Source organism: Geotrypetes seraphini, chromosome 17 (assembly GCF_902459505.1).
Source record: "Geotrypetes seraphini chromosome 17, aGeoSer1.1, whole genome shotgun sequence".
Taxonomy (NCBI): Eukaryota; Metazoa; Chordata; class Amphibia; order Gymnophiona; family Dermophiidae; genus Geotrypetes; species Geotrypetes seraphini.
In genome coordinates this window covers 29,184,380-29,192,478 of record NC_047100.1, presented here as the reverse complement: position 1 = coordinate 29,192,478, position 8,099 = coordinate 29,184,380, and the positions used below count along the sequence as shown (strand labels likewise).

Sequence of the window (8,099 nt, the reverse complement as noted above, 5' to 3'; positions counted from 1 at the left end):
CCTGTAAAGGTTTCTAGAACACCATTCATTCATTCTGTTTCACTAGGGCTATCATTTGATCTAATATATACATCTTCTCTCTTTTGATTCATTGACTGACAGGATTTTCACCTAACCTGGCTTTAACATCTCTGCGATCAACTCACTCCCTGCTAAAATCTCTCTTCTCAGCTCAGTTGAGCGGTACCTTTAAGGATTCATTGACTGACAAGACATTCACCCACCCTGTTTTAAACATCCCTGCATTGAACTCAACTTCCTGCCAATATCCCTCCTTCTAGCTCAGTGGAGCAGTACCTTTAAAGGTTCCTATAGCCCCATTCATCCATTCTGTTTCAGTAGGGATTGGTAGCATGGAATGTTGCTGCTCTTTAGGTTTTGGCCAGGTACTAGTGACCTGGATTGGCCATCATGAGAACGGGCTACTGGGCTTGATGGACCATTGGTCTGACCCAGTAAGGCTATTCTTATGTTCTTATGTATTATGTTTTAGTGTAGGCTATATTTGAATTTTTTTTTAATTAGTGTAATTGCTTATTGCTTATGTCCAAGTACAAGATGTTGTACACTGCCTTGGATGAACTTCTTTGAAAAGATGGTAAATAAACCTTAATAAATAAATAAACATACAGTATATTATAAGCTACAAATTAAGTACATTTATTGAATAGTATATAGTTTTCAGTATTGTTTTTCATACATTTAGAATATTACAAAAGCCTGAAAAGAGATTTCAGAACATCTGAGAGTGAATTGTAGATGCATCTTAAAGTCACATTTGGCTTTTAACTCCACATAGCAATACAGTATACAATGACCCATCACATCTAATATTTTTCCTCCGGCTTTCTACTCTCTTGAGCGGACAAGCATACAAATTACCATATGAGTTCTGACCTCCATTTCTTTTATTTCATCTTTCAACCCCTCTCCCATCAATGCTCTCCACATATTGCTCAAGCATAGCCTAAATCTGTCAGAGTGCTGGCCTCCAACACTATGCTGGCAGTTTTTTTCAGGCCTGCTATTTTTCTCTTTGATTCTTGCACGACCTGCACTTGATGCAAAACCCATTTTCCCATTCATATCATCAAATTTGTAATCCACACAACCCCACCTCACCATGCTCTTTTCTGGTCAGGTTTTAGCCATGGTCATTCTGTGCAAGCTGTCCTTGCTTTTTGGAAGCCTGGCTGTTCTACCATTGCAATTTGGAGATAACTGTCGCTATGGTTTTCCCAGTGCTTAAGAACATAAGTACATAAGTAGTCGCCTCCGCCGGGGCAGACCAGAGGTCCATCCCGCCCAGCGGTCCGCTCACGCGGCGGCCCATCAGGCATATTGCCTGAGCAGCGGTCCCTGACTAATTTTATACCTACCTCTACACTTATCTCTAAACCTTCCACTGCTCTTATCTGTACCCCTCTTTACCATCTGGTTCCATAAGCATACAGTACTCAACATTTAATTCCATACTCAGCAGATCCCAGTTCTACTATTTGGGTTTTTGCCAGGTACTGTGACCTGGATTGACCACTGTTGGAAACAGAAACTGGGCTAAATAGACCTTTGGGCTGTTCTTATGTATTGTATGTATGGAGAGTTGGTATTTCTAATTAAGAGATTCTTGTCCTCTTTCTAGAGAATTAGAGTGGGGCATGTCGCTCTTTCAGTGGTTTGAAGCCCCTTAGTTTTAATATTGCTTATTACCAGGGTGAGTTCTTCTTTTGCGAGTATCGGGATTTAAAGGTGGCTGAACCTCCAGATGTAAAGCCTCCTCATCATTAACCTTCAACTTAAAATGTGTTGCTCTTGCTATGAGAAGGCAACAGATCAGTAGTATAAGTGTTAGAGCAATGAGAATCAATATAAACAAATCATTGAATGTAAACCTTGAGCAATAATGCCTGTGCTGTGAGCTGCAAGGCTCAAGTTCATTTTCTGTTAACTGAATAATGACTTTCTTATGAAGGGCTGCTGGAGTTAGGCAGGTGACATTAGTAGACACGGCTGCTGCTTGGTCTTTTAACCAGATTTTCAGGTACCAGATGCTACAGTCACAGTGCCAGGGGTTGTCTGTTAAGTTGATCCTTTTTAACCTTTGAAGGTTGTCAAATTTCCCAGGGGAGACAGAAGTCAGCGCGTTGTTATGTAGATAGAGCTCTTCTGTCTCATGGGGAAGAGACGGCACCTCCGTTAAGTCGTGAAAACTGCAGTTCACCATCAGGCTGTGATCTTCCTTCGAGGTGCAGGCACAGTGTTGAGGGCATGAATCTATTCTGTGGGCTCCCGTGAACAGAAGAGGCAGTAAAATTAGGAATTGCAGACAGCCAAGCATTCTGAAATGAGAATTTGCAATTAGTATGCCCGACTTGTGATAGCAACAAATACCCATCCCAGTAGGGTAGCAAAATGACACACAGTTTTATTGTGCAACCTTCGTACTTAATTCACTGTCTAAATAGAACAACTTATAAAATACTCCTACTTGTCTTCAAAATTAAGATCTCCCACTCACCTGCCTTCTTAGACAAATATCTTATCTCACACACCCCATCTGGGGCCCTTAGATCCTCCGATCAGAACTTACGGACAGTTCCCTCAATCAAACACCATCTTTTCTGCACTTGCCCCTTCCCTCGCGAATGCAATGCCACCGCATCTTCGCTGTGAAATTCCTTAAATTTAAAATTAACCTCAAAATATTTCTATTCAAAGATGCATACCAAAATTGCAGTTAAGAATCCTGTTCAAGGGAAATCAAGAACAAAAAAAAAGAGAACTGCTTTTAAGAAGCGACCCCCCCCCCCAATCTTTCCTCCTGTTTATCCTCTTTTTCTTCACTTCCTTTTATTTTTATTTTCTTAATGTAATTCAAATCTCCCTCCCCCTCTGCTCCTCTTAAATTTTGTCCTTGTCTTGGCCCCAAACTGCCCTATTTTTATTTCTATTTTATTTTTTTAAGATATTTTAAATTTTTAATGTTGTAAACCGTCCAGATACCTGTGATGGTCGGTATACCAAACTATAAATAAACTTGAAACTTGAACAGAATCCTCTTCGTTTTCACCATGTATTCTATTTGCTACAAATCATATCCTACGCTACAGGAGGCATTTTTCTAGAGGGCAAATGACTTGCCCAAGGTACCACTAAATATGGCTTTAGTGCAGGGATGGGCAACTCTGGTCCTCGAGGGCCGGAATCCAGTCGGGTTTTCAGGATTTCCACAATGAATATGCATGAGATCTATTTGCATGCACTGCTTTCAATGCATATTCACTGGGGAAATCCTGAAAACCTCAAGACCGGAGTTGCCCACCCTTGCTTTAGTGCTACTACTGTATTTATTTATTTTTAGGATTTATATACCATTTATAGCCTAAATGGTTTACATTCAGGCATTCAAACATTTTTTCCCTCTCTATCCTGGTAGACTCCCACTCTATCTAGGTACCTGGGGTAATGGGGGATTAAGTGACTTGGGATTAAGTGATTTACCCAGGGTCACAAGGAGCAGCATTGGATTTGAACCCACAACTTCAGGGTGCTGAGCCTGTAGCTCTAACCACTGTGCCACACACTCCTGTAGATCAGGGATCTCAAAGTCCCTCCTTGAGGGCCGTAATCCAGTCGGGTTTTCAGGATTTCCCCAATGAATATGCATTAAAAACAGTGCATGCAAATAGATCTCATGCATATTCATTGGGGAAATCCTGAAAACCCAACTGGATTGCGGCCCTCAAGGAGGGACTTTGAGATCCCCTGCTGTAGATGTACTTAGCACTGTACACAGTGGCATGGCGAGGATGAGAGGCACCAGTGACGCACCCTGCCCTAGTCTCTGCCTCCCCCACCGAACGTGCCCCTTCCCTTCCCCCATATCTCGTTGTTCACTGCCACAAGCAACAACTTCTACGCGCTCCTTATGACTGTGTCAGCTCTCCCTATGATGTCACTTCCTATGCACAGCACCCGCAAGTGATGTCAGTGGAAGCTGACGCAGTGAGAGGAGCATGTTGAAGTTGTTGCTTGCGGCGGTGAACAACTCGAGGTATGGGGGAAGGGAAGGGGCACACATGTTTTGAGGGGAGGAGTGGGAAGAGGTGGAATATTGCTTTTAATTCTGACCTCCTTATCTCAAGGGTCGCTAGAAAAGGTTCAAAGAAGAGCAACCAAGATGGTAAAAGGAATAGAACTCCTCTCGTATGAGGAAAGACTAAAACGGTTAGGGCTCTTCAGCTTGGAAAATCCTAAGTGGAGGAGAATGGGTACAAGTGGATCGATTTTTCACTCCGTTAAAAATTACAAACACTAGGGGACACTCGAAGTTACAGGGAAATACTTTTAAAACTAATAGGAGGAAAACTTTTTCACTCAGAGAATAGTTAAGCTCTGGAATGCGTTGCCAGAGGATGTAGTAAGAGTGGAGAGCATAGTAGGTTTTAAGGAAGGTTTGGACAAGTTCCTGGAGGAAAAGTCCATAGTCTGTTATTTATTTATTTTTTTTAATCTTTATTGATTTTCAAACTTTGATAGTGCAATACATTTGATTAATCATGAATACTACATGAAACACACTATTAACTATACAATTGATGCATTAAACAATTTCTCCCATCCTCAACTTATTTACTAATACAATAATACATATAGTAATTACTAATACAATAATACATATAATGTACTTGCAATATTATAATTAAATAATTTAACTCTTCAAAGTATATTTCTCTTCCCCCACCCTCCCTGGATGTGTAAAGAAAAGGAAGAAACATGACCCTTACTGTAATGCAACAAAAGTAGTCAATGGACTCCATACATCATTAAAGGACTTACTAGTCCCCAAATGTTCCGCCATCATTCTTTCAAACTTATATGTGGTACACACATTTACCCACCAAAAAGTATAATTAATCCTGTCATGGTTCTTCCAATTATGTGTGATCAGTTGAACACCTATTCCTGTCATGATCAGGAAAAGGCGACTTTTATACTTGTCTAAAGTAGGCTTAATATGAAGTAACGTACCACAAATTACAGCCTCATAGTAACATAGTAACATAGTAGATGATGGCAGATAAAGACCCGATATGTTCCTCAGAAAAGGTTAGAATCTGCCCAGGATGTGGACCATTTGGTATCAATTGAAATTAATTTGACAGTTTCTGGAAGCTAATCAGGATGTGATCCATACACGGTCCACCCTGGTGATAACATGCTTGAGTGAGATAGATAAGATGTTATTGATGAAATTATATTTTAAAAACAGGTTAATGAAATTTTGTGGTGACTTGGTTAGGATTTTTCCAGATGTCTCTAGAGCTACTCAATTAAGGAGAAAAGAATTTTTGAAATTAAAAGTTAGAGTTTTAGCTCTCGAGGCATCGTTCTATTTAAAATTCCCGTGTAAGTGCCTAGTTAAGTTACAAAACATTGAATTTGTATTTTGGGATCCCATACAATTACAACAATTTTTAATTGCTAGAGAAAAGGAATGACTTATTATCTATGAATGATGATCTTTATTTCACCACTGAGAATAAGAGAAGAAAATGAATAATCCCTATTAAGTTAGGAATGCATCGGGATCCATAAGGGTGGATCCTGAATTTATTCCTTTTCTTTACTTATAAATTCTGATCTGAAATTGTAGTATGTCTCTCCATTTATGTGGGCTTGAAAAGGAATTATGTATGGAATTGATTATGGTAAAGCTTTAAAGTTAATGAATGCCTTTTTTTCCTTTTGTTATTATGACAATGTAAATGACTGAAAAGTACATTAAAAAAAAAAATAATAATAAAAGACCTTAGGCTACTCATATATATAATTTCATGGAATTTTGAGATGGTTGACTGGGGCCATATTTCAAAATTGGACCACTTAACATGGAATGACTCGTTTGGACAAGTTCTTGGAACAATATCCGTACAAAATTATTGGCCAGGCAGACTTAGGAAAGCCATTGCACAACCCTGCAGGAAAAGATCTCTTTGGAATCTGCCGGGCATGTGCAACCCAGACTGGCTACTTTCCAAGACAGGATATTAGGCAAATGCTAGTGCACCTAGTGATAAGGCCAGTTCTGAGCCCAAGGCAGCAACATTTGGGAGGCAGGAGACGAGAAGCTTCTCCTTTCCCCTTTCCTAGGGTTACCATATGGCTTCAGAGAAAAGGAGGATGGACTGAGAAGTAAAACCCAGATGTCTCAATCCGTCCTCCTTTTTCTGGAGCCATATGGTAACCCTACCCTTTCCCCTTTGTCCCATGTCCACCATTTCCACCCTCTGCCCTACCTGTTCCTCAGCCCAAGTTGCAAGTAAATTTGGCACTGGTGCAGAGCCTCTAAACCAGGGGTGTCAAAGTCCCTCCTCGAGGGCCGCAATCCAGTCGGATTTTCAGGATTTTGCCAATGAATATGTATGAGATCTATTTGCATGCATAGCATTGTATGCTAATAGATCTCATGCATATTCATTGGGGAAATGGAACTGGAATGGTGGTGGTAGGAGTGTGTGGTGCAATGGTTAGAGCAGGGGTGTCAAAAGTCCCTCCTCGAGGGCCACAATCCAGTCGGGTTTTCAGGATTTCCCCAATGAAAGCAGTGCATGCAAATAGATCTCATGCATATTCATTGGGGAAATCCTGAAAACCTGACTGGATTGTGGCCCTTGAGGAGGGACTTTGATACCCCTGGGTTAGAGCTACAGGAGGCTGTGGATTCAAATCCCACACTGCTTCCTGTGACCTTGGGCAAGTCACCCAATCCCAATTGCCCCAAGTACATCAATTAGAGTAAGAACCCACCAGGACAGCTAGGGAAAACCACCTGACTACCTGAATAATTTTTAATCCACATAGAATTGTAGGATATGCAGAATATAAATTATTTTTTTTAAAAAGGTCTGGTGGAAAGTATGGAAGCATTCATTTTTTTAAATAGTATTTTATCAAGGAAGTAAAATAGTGCATTATATATGGTGGGGGGGGGAGAGGAAGCAAGCTTGGGAAATGCCTAGGACTTCAGCACCACAAGGAGACCCCTTGCTGAAAGTAAAACAGAACTTCAGGGCACCTGGCACTGACCAAGCTCATGCCATAGTTTCTGCCTTAGGTTCCAGTATGTCTATTCCCAGCCCTGTCGTTCTACTATTTTCAATGCAAAACCAGTTTATTGCTGGTAAACTTGCCGCTTACCTTCTGCTCTCCTAGTGCCTGGCATACTTCACAAAAAGATGAAACTGCAGTGACGATGTATGTGATTAAGAACCCGATGTGGTGGTTTCTATTCCTTTTGAAAGACAATAGCCTTTGATACGCAGGTTTGTAGGTCCCATGTTCTGTGGTTGACCCACAGGCTGCTATTAGTGTATTGGTCTGGCTGGATAAGAGCTGTAATCATTATAAGCCTTCCACACTTGCTTCCATTTGATTAGCTGTGGGAGAGGGCATCTAGCCTAAAAAAGAAACCAGTGGCTTCCAAAGATAAGACTTTGAACTGAGCAAGGCCTAGTTTACATTTTCCTGTCACTGTAAAGAGACTTTCTTCTAAAGTTTTCAAAGCTCAACCACTTATTTTTCTAAAATATCTGGTACGTTTTCCTTGCACTGCAAAATCCATCCCTTTCTGCTCATTTCAGGGTATTGTTGGGTTCTCTTCACTGAGCTGATAAAAAGGATATAGAGGTATACCCGTGCTGGAAGGTAACACTGCAGGTTGCCAAGGAATTATGCTATCTTTCAGTGAGAGCAAAGATGTTACATTACCCAGTCCAGGCTGGAAATGTTGAGACAGTCCTGGATTTCTGACCACCCCATCTTGGTGCATTAGGAGACTTGCAGCACTAAATTCAATGGCCTGAATCAAGTACTACAAATACCACACTAGGAAAGAGTGGAGGGGTAGTCTAATGGTTAGTGCAGTGGCCTGCGAATCAGGGGAACTGGGTTCAAGTCCCTCTGCAGCTTCTTATGACTCTTGGCAAGTCATATAACTAGGGTTACTAGACATTCAGGTTTCTAGTAGAGAATGACACGGGGACAAATCTGTCCCTGTCCCCGCAGGAACTCAATTGTCCCGTTCCTGTGAGTTTTGT

The 8,099-nt window shown here is 41.1% G+C and overlaps 1 long non-coding RNA gene across 1 annotated transcript; it reads right to left on the bottom strand.

The window, feature by feature from the left end:
- Window positions 1-639: 639 nt before the first annotated feature.
- LOC117351316 lies at window positions 640-7,389 on the bottom strand. Its single transcript, XR_004537384.1, has 2 exons — window positions 7,201-7,389; window positions 640-2,339 (listed from the first exon to the last, which is right to left on the bottom strand). It is a non-coding gene; the product is annotated as an uncharacterized LOC117351316 (long non-coding RNA).
- Between the last annotated feature and the right edge of the window lie 710 nt (window positions 7,390-8,099).